The 13,588-nt window shown below is 41.4% G+C and overlaps 1 long non-coding RNA gene across 1 annotated transcript; it reads right to left on the bottom strand.

Annotated features, from left to right (window-relative positions):
- Nucleotides 1-204: 204 nt before the first annotated feature.
- LOC111096588 lies at nt 205-2,331 on the bottom strand. The gene is made up of 2 exons (XR_005354079.1): nt 2,215-2,331; nt 205-418 (listed from the first exon to the last, which is right to left on the bottom strand). It is a non-coding gene; the product is annotated as an uncharacterized LOC111096588 (long non-coding RNA).
- Between the last annotated feature and the right edge of the window lie 11,257 nt (nt 2,332-13,588).

The following is a 13,588-nucleotide window of genomic DNA, read 5'->3' on the forward strand; positions in this document are numbered from 1 at the left end:
TTCTCATTCTTGACTGTACTCTATAATCCTCTGGGAACTTGAACTAGTACTCAGGCTTGGGTCGGCCCCCAGAGATTCAGACATAATAGGTCTGAGGTTAGGTCTGAGCACTCTGGTGAAAGCTCCCCAGGTGATTCTCAGTTATGGACAACTTCAAGAACCCCTGGTCTATTTAGATTCAAAGACAGCAAACTGAGATTTTGCCAGAGTTCAAAATATTTCTTTTAATTTTCTGCCTGCATACTTCTGGATTTCTGGAGAAGACAATGCACAGCAGAGAAGGGAGGTACCTTCTGTTTGCCAAATTTGTGAAGAAAACAAAGGCCTCCTGTTTCAAGTACTTCTCAGATAGCATGTGGGCTCTCCTCAATACACGGCTCTGCTTTCAGCAAAATTGTTAATTATAGATCATAATAAGCTGTTAGGAGCAAAACACACACATAATTTGAAAGTGAAATGAGGCACAGTACATAGATAAAGCAATTGTTTGTTTAAGAGGTGATTAGCAGCAGCAAAACAAGCAAACTGATACTTGAACCTGAAAGAAATTACACCCATTTGGAATTGTTATACTCTTTGGTTATTTGTGCACTGCAGCCTAATGCAATGCAAAGGTGCAGTCTGTCGCTATCAGGCTTTTTTCTTTTTTTTTTTTTTTTCTGTGTGTGATGTAGGGAAGGTACAGTCTATGCCATCTTAGAACTAAGATGATATTAAAAGAATAGCCTGTCAGAAGGAATAAAGAAAGGGAAGTGTCTCGGTTTCTCAAAGGAGCACAACTGAGATTTAAATTGTTCTGAGCTATGATAAATTATAAGGCTTTAAAACCACTGTAATCACTGAATGAACAAAACAGTTTGCCTTGAGTAATTATGCCTTTTTGGTCTCCTTCACTTTCAAGTTATTTTCTCCTTGTAAATGTTACACTCTGGCGCTGTGTGCTGTGTCAAAGAGTGTTAATCTCAGTGTGAAATGCTGGGGTTGTCTTTAAGAGTAAGTGAGCCCAGAAATATTCTCAGCTCAGACCAACTTAGATGAAAACACAAGCAACACTCGAACATGACACTTGGTGACAAGAGCTTCTAAGTCACAGCTCCACCTGGGGTAAGGTGGGGCGGGTTCAGAGTTTCATCTGCTGATTTCACACGAGTGTTACTTGACTGAGCAATCTCATGGGCTCAGCCTCAGCACTGGAAGTTCCCAGGATGGTGACTTCATGTGGAAAGATGCCAGTTACTGAATAAGGAGGGGCCCACAGGCTGAAGATAAATAAGCCTGTTATTAGGCTAGATTGCAGTGCTCAAGATGGGAGGGTTAATAAGCAACTAAGGTTAACAGGAAATCCTTAGCTTTTTGTTGCCTGAAGATGCGTTAAGATTTTGCAGCTTGCTGCTTGGGAAAGTTGAGCAAGGGCTTAACTGGGACTTAGCAGAGGCAATACCGGTCAGAGCCCACGGTCCAGGCCTAAGCACCCAATCTGATCCTAAGGTTGGCAGCAGAAGGGGAGGCTGCTCAGTGTGCCTCATCTGTCATTGTTGTCTTTGAAAGTTCCAACAAGAAAGCCTCTATTTAGTGTGTTGAGTGAGAAAATGGAGGCAAAAGGCAATTTTGGTGCTGCCAGATTGTTAGATTGCCTGGTCTATTTGGGTTAATGTTCTGTTCTGTTAAGGGGCAGAGCCTGCGACTTTCCATTTCCTTGGAGATAACAAAGTCAACATGATTACATGCTTGAAGAAGTCATATTAGTGATAAGAGCTAACATGTATTGAGCAATTACTTTGTGCCAGGCATCATTCTACATACCTCACATGTCTTACTTCCTCTAGCCTTGACAAGTATCCTGTGAGGCAAGTGCTTTCATTCTCTCCATTTTAATGAAGAGGAGGAGGCAGGAGTGGTTGGTGAACTTGCCCAACAACACAGATAATGGAGCTGAATTGGGACCAGGTGATCGGACCCCAGAATACTCAGAAGGGACTGCTAAATATACAGCTTCAGAGACACAAAACCTCCCCTCTCTCTCTGCTGCTCACACCCCCTGGGACAGCATTTAGGCCTGGTTCACCCACCTGCCTACTTCCTCCCCAGCTTTCTCAGTCCCCAAGGGTCCCCAGGACCCAGCACATGTACAAACAGCAGTGCACCAGTTTCCCCACACTGGCCCCTGCAGGAGGCTCCCAAGTCTGTGTTTCAGAAAGTTAGTCTTTATCTGACCTTGTGCCTTTGTGTTGTTTGGTTTGTACAATGCTGGGATTTATGAAATTGCTCTGAAGCACAGGACTTCGGGGAGAATATGTTGATGGTGTCTGTTGTAACTTCCGTGGATGATGTCATAATGCATCCTCTCTAAAGAACTGTGCATGAGCCTCCTGCTAGTTGTAAACAGTACAACAGACCAGGGGATTTTAAAATCCTAGTGAGATTGCAGCTGGAGCTGCAAAAGTATAACATGAAAGGCAGAGAGACAAAATGAAGTCTGATAGAGATGCATGGATATATGAAAGAGGCCAACAATCCTATAAATGCAATTGGACTTTTGAATTAGTTGTGGCAATGGACTTGTCAGCCTGCATGTTTTATGCAGCCTAGCTGGCTACATTCAGGATTTCATGCCTGTTGGCCCTCTGTGAGTGTCAGATTGGTCAGCCCAGGCCCTTGATTTTGATTCAGACCTTCTGAGGTTTGTTCCTCACTTCTTGCTCTCCTTTTGCTGCCCTCATGGAGGGAGGAAGCAGGTCTGGTTCCTAAAGTGCAGTGGCCTGGGTTTGCCTGGGACACTGGATCTTGCCTCTCATTTACCATGTAGGGCTCTCAGAATGTGCCCTCCCCTAAGTCTCCTTCTGTATCTTGTTTTGAATCTACTTGTGCCTCCTCCCACTTCCTCCTGTTACTAATGAGGCGCTCTGGGTGAGGGACTGTGACATCTCAGGGCCTTGGGAGTAGCAGAAAAAAGTGTAGGCCTGTCCACAGAGGAGTCCCATGACACTGACCATTTATCTGGTGACCATGTGGGCCCGATAAACAAAGCAAATCTGTCCGGTTCTCCCTCCCTCTGTGGCTTTTGGGCCTGTGCGTTTGCATTTCCCAGGACAGTTGCAGGAGACACCAAAACTTGTCTTCATTATGGCTCTGACTCATAACCCAATTAATGGTGTCAAGAAGTGAAACATGGTCCCCAAGCCCAGCTGCCTTTTGAAAGCAAGTCCCAGCCTGTTCAGAGCAGTAATGAATTGTGCTCCAGAGAGGGTGGCTCCGAATCTGTTCTGCTAGCCAAGAGCAAAGGAGAGCAGGGTGTTCCAGAAACGCAGTGTGTGATGTCAGCTCTTGGTTTTGGGGTTTGAATGCACTTGGTCTCAAAAACAAGAGAGAGGAATGATGGGCCAGAGGGAGGGGAAGAAAAAGTTGTTCCATGCTTACCCTGATTTCAAAGAGGAGCTGTTTGCCTCATCAGCCCTAGATTTCTCCTGTCACCTCCATGGTCAGAGTTTCTTTAGGTAGAATCCCCCTTTCACCTGGGGGTTCGTACATGGGCCCATCCTGACAACACTGGTTTGTGGACACAAGGCCAACACCATGCAACCATTTCCCAACTTCCATTATAGAGGTTATTCTGTGAGTTCAGACATGCTAAATTTTCAGAATGGGGTATGCTGGGAAGGACTCTCAGCAAGACCAAGGCTTACCCTTCCTTTAGACACCTGCCTGAATGCACATAATTTAAAAAACAGGCTTCCTGTGACTGAGTGGTAATGCTTCCTTCTAGGAAGCCATTTACTTCTTTCTGAAAAAAAAAATAAAATAAAAAATCAGACCTCTTTATGAACCAAATGCAGGGTCCTTTAATAATACTGAGGAGAGCTGCCATTTAGTGGCACGGTGTCACACTTGATGAGAGAGCTCTGTTATCTTGTCCCTGACGTTCAGAGCAACCCTTCCAGTGGGAAACTGTGCCCCCATTTCTCAAGTGGGCACTGTTTTTCATTTTGAAGGAAGCTGGGTGAAGAAGAATGTGGATGGTCTTTGCCTTGGAAAGAAGATGGGAAATCCTGGGTTCATAGTTAAAAGCTCATCTCTTCTTACTACTTTCTCACCCTCTGTGAGTTGCCTGGGGATATTTAGTATCCCAAGTAGTATAAAACCTCATTTCATGTCTGCAGGAGACAAGAGGGGGATTTCTAAGAGGGTAGATCTCCCAAGGGGAGGTTCAGAGGGAAGAAAGAGACCCCAGCAACATCACCCCAAACACCTGCAGGATCTCAGGTCTTCTTCAGTGGCCCTCCCCCTCGTGTGGACTGAACCCAGTTTTGCCTGGCTTACTCTCCTGACAAGATGACAGCCTGTGGTGACAAGAGAGGCAGTTGAATGCCCAGCCCCTGCCTTTCCCCAGGGATCCCTTTCTTCTGTTGCAGCCAAATGCTGCTCAGTTGAGAGCTCAGGAAACAAAACAGTCTTTGTTGCTTAAACTGAAATCATTCCCATGGCTGATTGTCCCAGTGGTCTTGTTGTTAACAATACTTCCTCCTCCTCCTCCCCCCCTTCCCTCCTCCTCCTCCTCTGCTTTCTCTACCCCACCCACTCCTCGCCCTCTATAATTCTTCATCATTATCCTTCTGAAACACGACAAACCTAACAGAATCCTGCCAAAGCTAGTGGCCCTAGGGAGTTAGTACAAAAACTAAAACAAGAGCCAAACTCATTTGGAAAGGTTTGGGTTTCATGGGAATGGTTTGGTGCAGTGAGAAGGAGAGAAGCAGGGAAGCTGCCCAGTTGGTTGTCTACTGGGATGGTTGCCCAGGGAGTGGGGCCATGACTGGGTCAGTGATTGTTCACCTACTTTAGATCATGGATGTCTCTGAGAATTTGAGGAGCACACATAACACCAGGTTTGGGTTCACAGTTTGGCTTTTCTGAGTACTCAGTCTACAGGCTACTGCTCCATACACTCTGACTTCCTTTCACTGGCTTGATCTATTTTAGTTATAAACCCAATGGATACATATAGTTAGGAGATGTGACCATGTAATTTATTGTCTTCATTGGAACACCTTTAAGAGTGAGAGACACTGCTAATAACTATACTGAGTCAACATGTATCATCATCCAAGATGGTCCCAGGCAAACTGGGACTCCCTTCTCTTGTCATGGGAGTTTGGTGGCAAGATCTAGGACTGGGAAGTGGGTTCTATTACAAGCTACTTAGAATCTCTGGGTGACTCTGAGCTTACCCAACTGTAAAAATAAAAGAATTGGACTATCTTCAGAGTGCTTTTGTGTGCTGGTGCTTTGAATCCTTCTATTGTTTACATGTAAATGGGAGAAAAAATATTTTGGGTGACATATTTTGTTTCCTCTGGGTTGGTTTAATCAATGCATCTGCTCAGATATCTGGGGGGAAAAGATACTGGGACGTGTGAGAATAATGTGGTGCAAAAACCTGGGAATATGTGAGGATTTTTCCTTTTCTGAAAGAACAGGGCAATACTCTTATGAAGCGTCTCCTTGTTCCAAGTTATTGACCATGGTATTGAGTACTAATCATGCAGAGTGTTTACTTGGGGCTTTCGGGGGAGCACCTAAGAGGGGAGGCATTCTCTGTCTCAGGGGCCTAGCCTCTCAGTTATATGGAGAAAACAAGCCTGCATTTGAAGATAACAGCAGCTGGGAAGGCACTGAAATCTCAGAGCTCTTTGAGATCCAGGTGTAGGGATAATTTGGGAGAGATTCTGGTGTTAGGATTTCCCCAGTCACCTTGTATCTCTTGAGCAAGCAGGAGTCAGAAATATGAAAGAAGGTGAGGGGCTCATGGGCGGGTGAAAATGAGTTTGGTGCAGAGCACCGGATCCTGGGACAAGCATGTTTGCAGTTGTTCTGGGTCTGCCATTGATTTTTAGGATGCCCACAGGCAGATCCTTTTCGCTTCTTTCAAAGGTTTCATTTTCTCCTGCTGTTCACACTGAATGAGAATTGAGACCAGAATATTGTAAATGGCTTACCCACTCTGCGTTTTGAGGTTAAAGGCACACAGTGAGGCGGGCAGCGGGGTGGAGAGAAGGCAGTGATCCAGGAGTGAGGACACTGTTCCAAACACTGGCCCACACTCAGTCTGGATATACTGACCCAGTCTTTTTGCTCTAGAAATCTCTATTTTTGTCCTCAGAGGCTTTTGTTTGCTTTTTTTGTTGTTGCTGTTTTTTCTTAAAACAGTGGAATCCTTTTAAAAGGAAGAAATCTTATATAGATTTCTTCCAATATAAAAAAATATGGTATATATATGTGTATGTGTGTATACATATATATACCAGCAGATCAAAACTTAGATAACTTTCCTGTTCCTCTAAAAGCTCTGACTGTCCAGAAATGCAGTATCTCCAGTCATCCAATTCCCAAATGCCAAGCCAACTCTGGGCTTTATACTTACTTCCTTGCCCCTTATTCTTTACCCTAAAAAAGTGTCCTGCCTTCTGCTACATGTTGCAGTTTTCTGGACCCTTAGGAATGGAGACTGCCCACTTTATGAGGTGTTAAATACAGATCATTTGTGTCAGCTGAATTGTCTTCTTTAATCATTGTGACACACATATAAAGCTGTTTCGATTGAAGAGGGCTTATGACCCTGACTGGCTGACTGGCAGACTAGTACCAGTTCTGTCTTTCGTTTGGCAGCCTATAGAGTGCTCTGAGGCACTTCTTGGCTTGGCTTCCATCAGCCCTGAGGTTGGGGTGAATTTTTAAAAGGTGTGGCACTCTGGTCTGTGCAGCTTCTACAGGTGTTGGCACGTGGGGCAAGGGCTACGTGGAAACCTCTTCTCTTCCGTGGGTCTGTGCAAATTGCCCATGACCTGCCCCCAGACCCCTTGCACTTGGAAACCATTGAACAGTTCTCCAAATCGCTCCTTCCAGAATTTGGCCCTCTGTGTCATAGACATGGCTTTCTGGATTGAGGACCAGAGCCTGGAGTGTGGTCAGCCCCTGGATTTGTCTGAGGAAAACAAGGAGCCAGAAACCAAGAGCTTGCCAATCAAGAAGCCTGGCTCAGTGTCGGTGCCACCTCTGGAGACATCCATTCAGCCTCAAGCCGGCCATCCTGGCTCTCTGGCTGCCAAATCCGCTGTTCCCTCAGCAATTCTGGTGCTCAGTTTGATTGTTTACCCAAGCGGGTTATCCGGGACTGTGAAATATGATTCTTGAAGGCTGGAGTGAAGTGAGTGGCCCTCAGGGACCAGACACCTTGGGTTGTAAATCAATCTTTGCCATACAGACACTCCAGCGGTTAGACATTACAAGGTGAGGAGTGGCTCCCTTGTGGAACACCCTGTAGCGATTGCCATGTTAGCCAAGAAGATTGTGTTACTGGAAATGCTCAGATGGAAGATACAGAATCCCCTCTTGGGACTGTGTTTTGGACACATGGGAGCATCTGTTAACAGGAAATGAGTATAGCTGGGCACTGGGAATGATTTGAGGAGTAGCTTTTTTTTCTTTCTTTTTGTATGGAAAAGGAACAGATGCTTGCATAAAATATATTTCTTGATAATTCTGTTCAATACTCACGAAAACAAACAACCCAAAACCTACCCATCAGGATAAATGCTTTTAACTCTTTGAGTGTCCTTTATGTTCTAGCACATTGAATAATTATGTCTTCTAAAATTTCATTTTTTGGATGATTTCTAAGCAGTCAGCTATGTTTGAGTTATACTTGGGAAGAGTCAGCAAGTGACTTGAGTTAATGAACTGATAAGGCCACAGACTATCCCTGTGATAATATCTGAGAAAATCCAGACTCCAGATGTCTTGATCTAGTGTTGAACTTAAGTTTTTCAGTTTGGGAAAATGAAAAAGTTCTAGAGATGGATGGTGGTGATGACGGCACAACAATGTTAATGTATTTAACGCCACTGAATTGCACACTTACAAATGCTTTAAAAAGTAAATGTTAACCTCTGTGTACTTTATAATTAGAAAATAAAAATTTATAAAAACCTCAGGTCTTCATTTTTATTTTTAGGCATTGTGTACTCTAAACCAAAGGTAATGTGGTTTGGTTTTTAAATTCATGACCCATGAGAATCTGGCATATTTCATATCTCCCTGGACTCTTCCGCTCACTTGTGAGTCTCAAGCTCCGAAATGTTCATTCTTATTCCTCTGTCACATGATTCCTGCTCAGCCGTTTCAAATCCCAGGGAGCAAAATAAAAAGCAGACTGTGCTTCCATCGCAGAAGTCCTATAAAAAGCTAATGCTGTGAGGGCTCTACAAAGATTTTAGAATCTGTGTTTACTTTGGCCAAGCATCCCAAATTTGGAATGCTGAGAGCTACTAACAAATTCTTGCCACTTACTGACCAATTCATGCTTTATTTACCTGTTTTCCTGCCTCTGAGTCCTTCAGGACATGCTCATCACATCCTGCAGTGTTCAAGGCACCATGTTCAGTGCTTTGAGAAGTATCAGACTGACCTACCCTCAAGGTAGAGGCACTAGAGATAATATTCTTTTTTTAAAAGAATGTATTTATTTGAGAGAGAGTGAGCATGAGAGCTGAGGCAGGGGATAGGCAGAAGAAGAGGGAGAGAGAGAGAAAGAATCATCAAGCAGACTTCTGGCTGAGTGCAGAGCTTGACTTGGGGCTCCATTCCAGGACCCTGAGATCGTAACCCATTGGACACTTGACTGACTGAGCACCCAGATGCCCCTTAGATTTTTCTGTTTTTAAAAGTATGCTCATTAGCCTAAATTAGAAACCTGGAGTAATCCCCAAGCTCTTTTTCCCTAAGGACATCTCATTAATGATCAAATCTTATGGCAGTGGTTTCTTTCATGTGTCCCATCCTCTTTGTTCTTCTACCTCTAACATCATCTAAGTCACCAGAATCCCTTCTAGATTACTGAAATAGCTTCCTAATGAGTCTCACTATTTCCTGACTTATGCCTTGAAATCAGTACCAGAGTAATCTTTATAAAAACACAAAACTGATTATGTCACTGTGGTTAGAAAATAAAAAATCATTCTATGTTTTCCCATTGTCTACAAGGTAAAATCAAAACCTGTAGGATGGAAATAGGACTTTTTGTGATCAGGCCCTACCTATGCTTCCAGCCTCATCTCCTAGCACTCCACTCTACCATGTAGTCTTTCTGTAGTTAAATTCTCATAAGTACCTTACAAATTCATGCCTCTGTTTCTTTGCACACAAATATCATTTCCTCTCTTGAAAGTCAGATGAATACTTTATCTGGCTCTTATTTTTTAATTTCTTTTTAAGAAATTGGAAGAGAGAGAGTGAGAGCATGCACATGTGCTTGTGGGGTGGAGGCAGGAGGGGCAGAGGGAGAGGGAGAGAGAGAATCCCAAATAGCCTTCACACCCAGGGCTTGTTGCGGGGTTCATTGAGGGGCTGATCTCACAATCCTGAGATCATGACCTGAGTTGAAGTCAAGCATTGGACACTTAACCTACTGAGCCACCCAGTCGCCTAACTTTATCTGGCTTTTTTTTTTTTTTTAATTTTGTTTATTTGAGATAGAGAGTGAGAGCAAGCAAGAGAGAGAGAACATGAGCAGTTGGGAGGGGTAGAGGGAGAGAAAGAAGCAGGCTCTCCCCTGAGCAGGGAGCCTGATGCAGGGTTTGAGCCCAATACCCTGGGATAGTGACCTGAGCTGAAGGCAGATGCTTAACCCACTGAGCCACCCAGGTGCCCCTATCTGGCTTTTAAAACTTAAATGGCATGTCTACTGTGCCCTTCCTTCATACAGTTCCCACTAAAATATCACTTCTTTTAAACCAACATAAATGGCAGAATGGACAGAATTATAAGGTTTAGAGTCACATAAATCCTTATACAAATGTGAAATGATGACCATCATATCAATTGCTGATTATTGATATTTCAGAATCTCCCCAGAGAAAACCTGCTGGTTGAGCAAAGCTAAGCTTATTGGCCTTCTGAGTAAGGGGGAAGGCCAGTATGACTTTTAGTAGCTTCTGAACAATGGGTGGGCGAGGGGAGGATGTTTTAGGGCCTGGGCTGTGTGATTTTAAGGTGGGGCTTTCAAGGCAGAAAATTGGATGGGATTGGGCAGGTTATATGATAAAATAACTTGGAACTGGTGGACATGGTGAGGCAAAGATCTTAAAGTAACCCTTGATGAACACCTTTGGTCTTAATAATTAAGTAAGTTGTTTTTAACTAGTTCAGTCTTACTGGAGCAAAGATTTCATGGAATAAGAGTACTTTTTTTTTTTTTTCCTGGTTCAGTATTTTTAGCACAGAAGCAGGAAAATACTGTCCTGGGATTGTCTAGCCAGGGTCAGGGAAGAACTGGTAGTTTAACTTCTTGCTATCTCATAGGGATATTTCAAGGATTGAGTGCTTTTAATGCATATGAAGTATTTACCATAAAACCTATATAGCAGGTTCTCAATAAAAGGAGTTTATAATTACTACTCTACATATTTTGCATATTAGAACACCTATAGTACTTTATTTCAATGATTTGTTTTAATGTCTCTTTCTCTCTCACTATATCACAAGGACCCAAGTACCAGCCCTATGTTTTATTCATTTTGTATCTCCAGCTTTTAGCACAGAGCTTTGCCACTTAATGGGCTCTCAATAAATGTTTGTAGAATGAAAGAATGAGTGTGCTGTGTTAAATAAACTGTGTATGTGAGTTGATGCTGAGGAACTTGTTAGTCATACAGGTGACTAGCATGAGAAGGGAAGAGAGGACAAAGTCTTCCTGGAATGTAGGAGGTGAATGAAGAAATGAGAATTCTTATTTTCTCCTGCTCTTGCATACTAAGGAGCAGCTCTCTTGGACTGACGTTTAATACATTTAGCAGACAGCCATCCATCATTCTTTGTTTGCAGACAAGAGCAGGTGATAGCTCCATTAACTCTGCCTGCGTAACCCGTGGAGCAAAACCTCCAAGGTTGGTTTGGATTAGGACCTGATGCTAGCTGATGTGGAACAGGGCAGAGAGGCTGAGAAAGACAAGCATGGCTGGCTGGTGACTGTTTCTCATGTTTAATGGGAAAATCTTGAACTGTGGCAACCCTTTGCACTAAGAAGGTAGGGATGACTCAAGAGAAAACCAGGACCATATAGTATCAAGGAAGGGATTGATAGTTCTGTATCTTAGTAGTGAATGACACTGTTCAGGTTAAATAACAACACCGAGTCTTCACTTTCATTCTGCTAGGCAGCCTAAGTTACACAGATAGTTGTTCTTGGAAATCATATATTTGCTCGAATCCAACCTTTCTTCTACTGAGGCAAAAAAAGAGTTTGGGTTATGTAATAGCTGTCTGCTCTTAGTTTATACTTCTGTTAGAGCACCGACTCAGACAAAACCATGCTCAGTTTTGTAAAGATCTGTCTTTTTCACTAGAGTACAACTCCCATAGGGGAATGGTCACTAGCTTATTCAACATTTCATAACTGCCAGGCCCCTTTTGCCATGGATCCCAGGAGTGACAATGCCTGGCACATAATAGAAAATGTTTGCAAAATTGATGGTGATGAAATGAATATACATAGATGGAATACCTGAGTCAAACAAAATATTTCTTTTAAAATAATATTAATTTTGGTTATAAAATAATGCTTCATTAGGAAATATGTAACCATAACCAAATTTATACGGAAGCAAAACAAACCCATAAAGTCAACACTGTGAGCACTTTATTCACTCACTTTCATACATACACACACATACACACAGTACATAAATATGTATTTATATATAGATATGTATACTTAGACTTAAAATACATTTATACATACTTGTGTTTATAAATATAATGTATATATATTTAAGTATGTATATATGTGTGTGCATGAAATTGGATTTACATTATGTAAATAATTTTGAACCTTATTTTTTCTACTTTATTTATTGAAGAATTTTCACATGTTTAAAATATTTTTGAAAACATTTTTATTAGCTATATAGTTTTCCATCTCGTAACTTGGCATTATTTACCTAAATTGTGTCTGTCTTCCAAATTTACCAGGAGCTCCTTTGTGACAAATATTGAATGTATTTATATTGTTAAAAGAAATTCTAAATTTGTTTTGGCTCAAAGGGTGAGAATATTTTTAAGACCCTTTATCCATGTTACCAAGTTGTACTTCATAAAAATTTTACTGATACACGATTTCCTCCACAAAGCATGGCTTTTCTTTTTCCTGTACTGATTCCAATGCAAGTTTTTAACATTAGAGAAAAATTTGGTTTCAATTTTAAAGGAAAAAAATAGAATTTTATTGCGCTTTAATTTGCATGTGTTTCTTCATCTTGAATGATGTATGAGTATCTTCTATTTTACTATAATGTTTACCATTTTCTTATTGAGTCACCAATAAGAGCTTCTTATATATTAATATTGTAGTTTTTTTCACACTGTCATTTACCTTTTATGTTAGAGTTGACAAACATATTAAAATTTATGGGAAATAAAATATAATCTTTCTTTTTTTCTTTTACACTGTAGTTTTTTCCTTTGTTCTTAGGCTTAGAAGTTTTAGTACAAAGTCAAACCAAGAAGTTCATGTTTCTTTGGTTTAATTTCTTATATTTAGCCTTTTAATTCATTCACCTGGTGCTATTTGGTATAACACATTAATTAAGGATGGTATATTTTTTAAACTGCAAATATTTTTTGTAATTGCCCCAGTCTAATTTAATGCATAATTTTAATAATAATTTTAATTGTCCCAGTCTAATACGTTAAGTTTTCTCTTCCCATTAATTTGTTGTACTAAAATCTAATGTAACTTGAATATTCCTGTGCCTCATGAGCCTATGGATATTAACTGGGTCATTTTAACAGTACTTACTTAAATTTCAGTGGGATGTGTTCCTGTTTGAGCAGGAATTCCAGTTGCTCATGTGACACCCTCCACCTCTACCCTTCACCCCAAGACCCATCCCCTCTTGAGTATTTCTGGGAATTCTTAGGGGCTGGCTCATTTATACTCTCTGACAAGTCTGATTGGAGATTTTCGAGACATTGCTTTTGCTTTGAAATGAAGTATGTAATCCTCCCTTTCCAATTACTCCATCTAAATGGATCCTAGTAGTTGATGAAGTAATTCTTTATATATGCATTACAGCTAATCAAAGAAGAAAGAATGATAGAATTAAAGTATGTCATTTTGCTACCTGTAAGGAAGTAATGGTTATAGTCAGTGTTCTCATTGGCTTCTAAGACTATTAGGTAAAAAAGCTCGTGGAAAACTTTTAAAGTGGCTATGACTGATAACATCTAAACCCATGGATCCATCTTAATGGAAAAAAGAGACAGCCAAACACACATGCCTCCTGATGGGATTCTATAACACAGCTTTGAAGAGTTTGAACAAAAAATATCCAACTGGAATCTGCTCAAGTCCCTAGATCTAATTATTAGCTCTCAAGGCACTCGAGGGATGTAGGAACATATAAAACAACACTATGAGGATGTATTTGGCAAAACTGAGAATGTAAGGAGCTTTTCGGGACAAACAAGCCTGTTCATTCAATGATTAAATTGTGAAGAAATTTGCAAAGGAATGGGGAATCTACACATTGAGAGTGAC

Source organism: Canis lupus, chromosome 1, assembly GCF_011100685.1.
Source record: "Canis lupus familiaris isolate Mischka breed German Shepherd chromosome 1, alternate assembly UU_Cfam_GSD_1.0, whole genome shotgun sequence".
Lineage (NCBI taxonomy): Eukaryota > Metazoa > Chordata > Mammalia > Carnivora > Canidae > Canis > Canis lupus.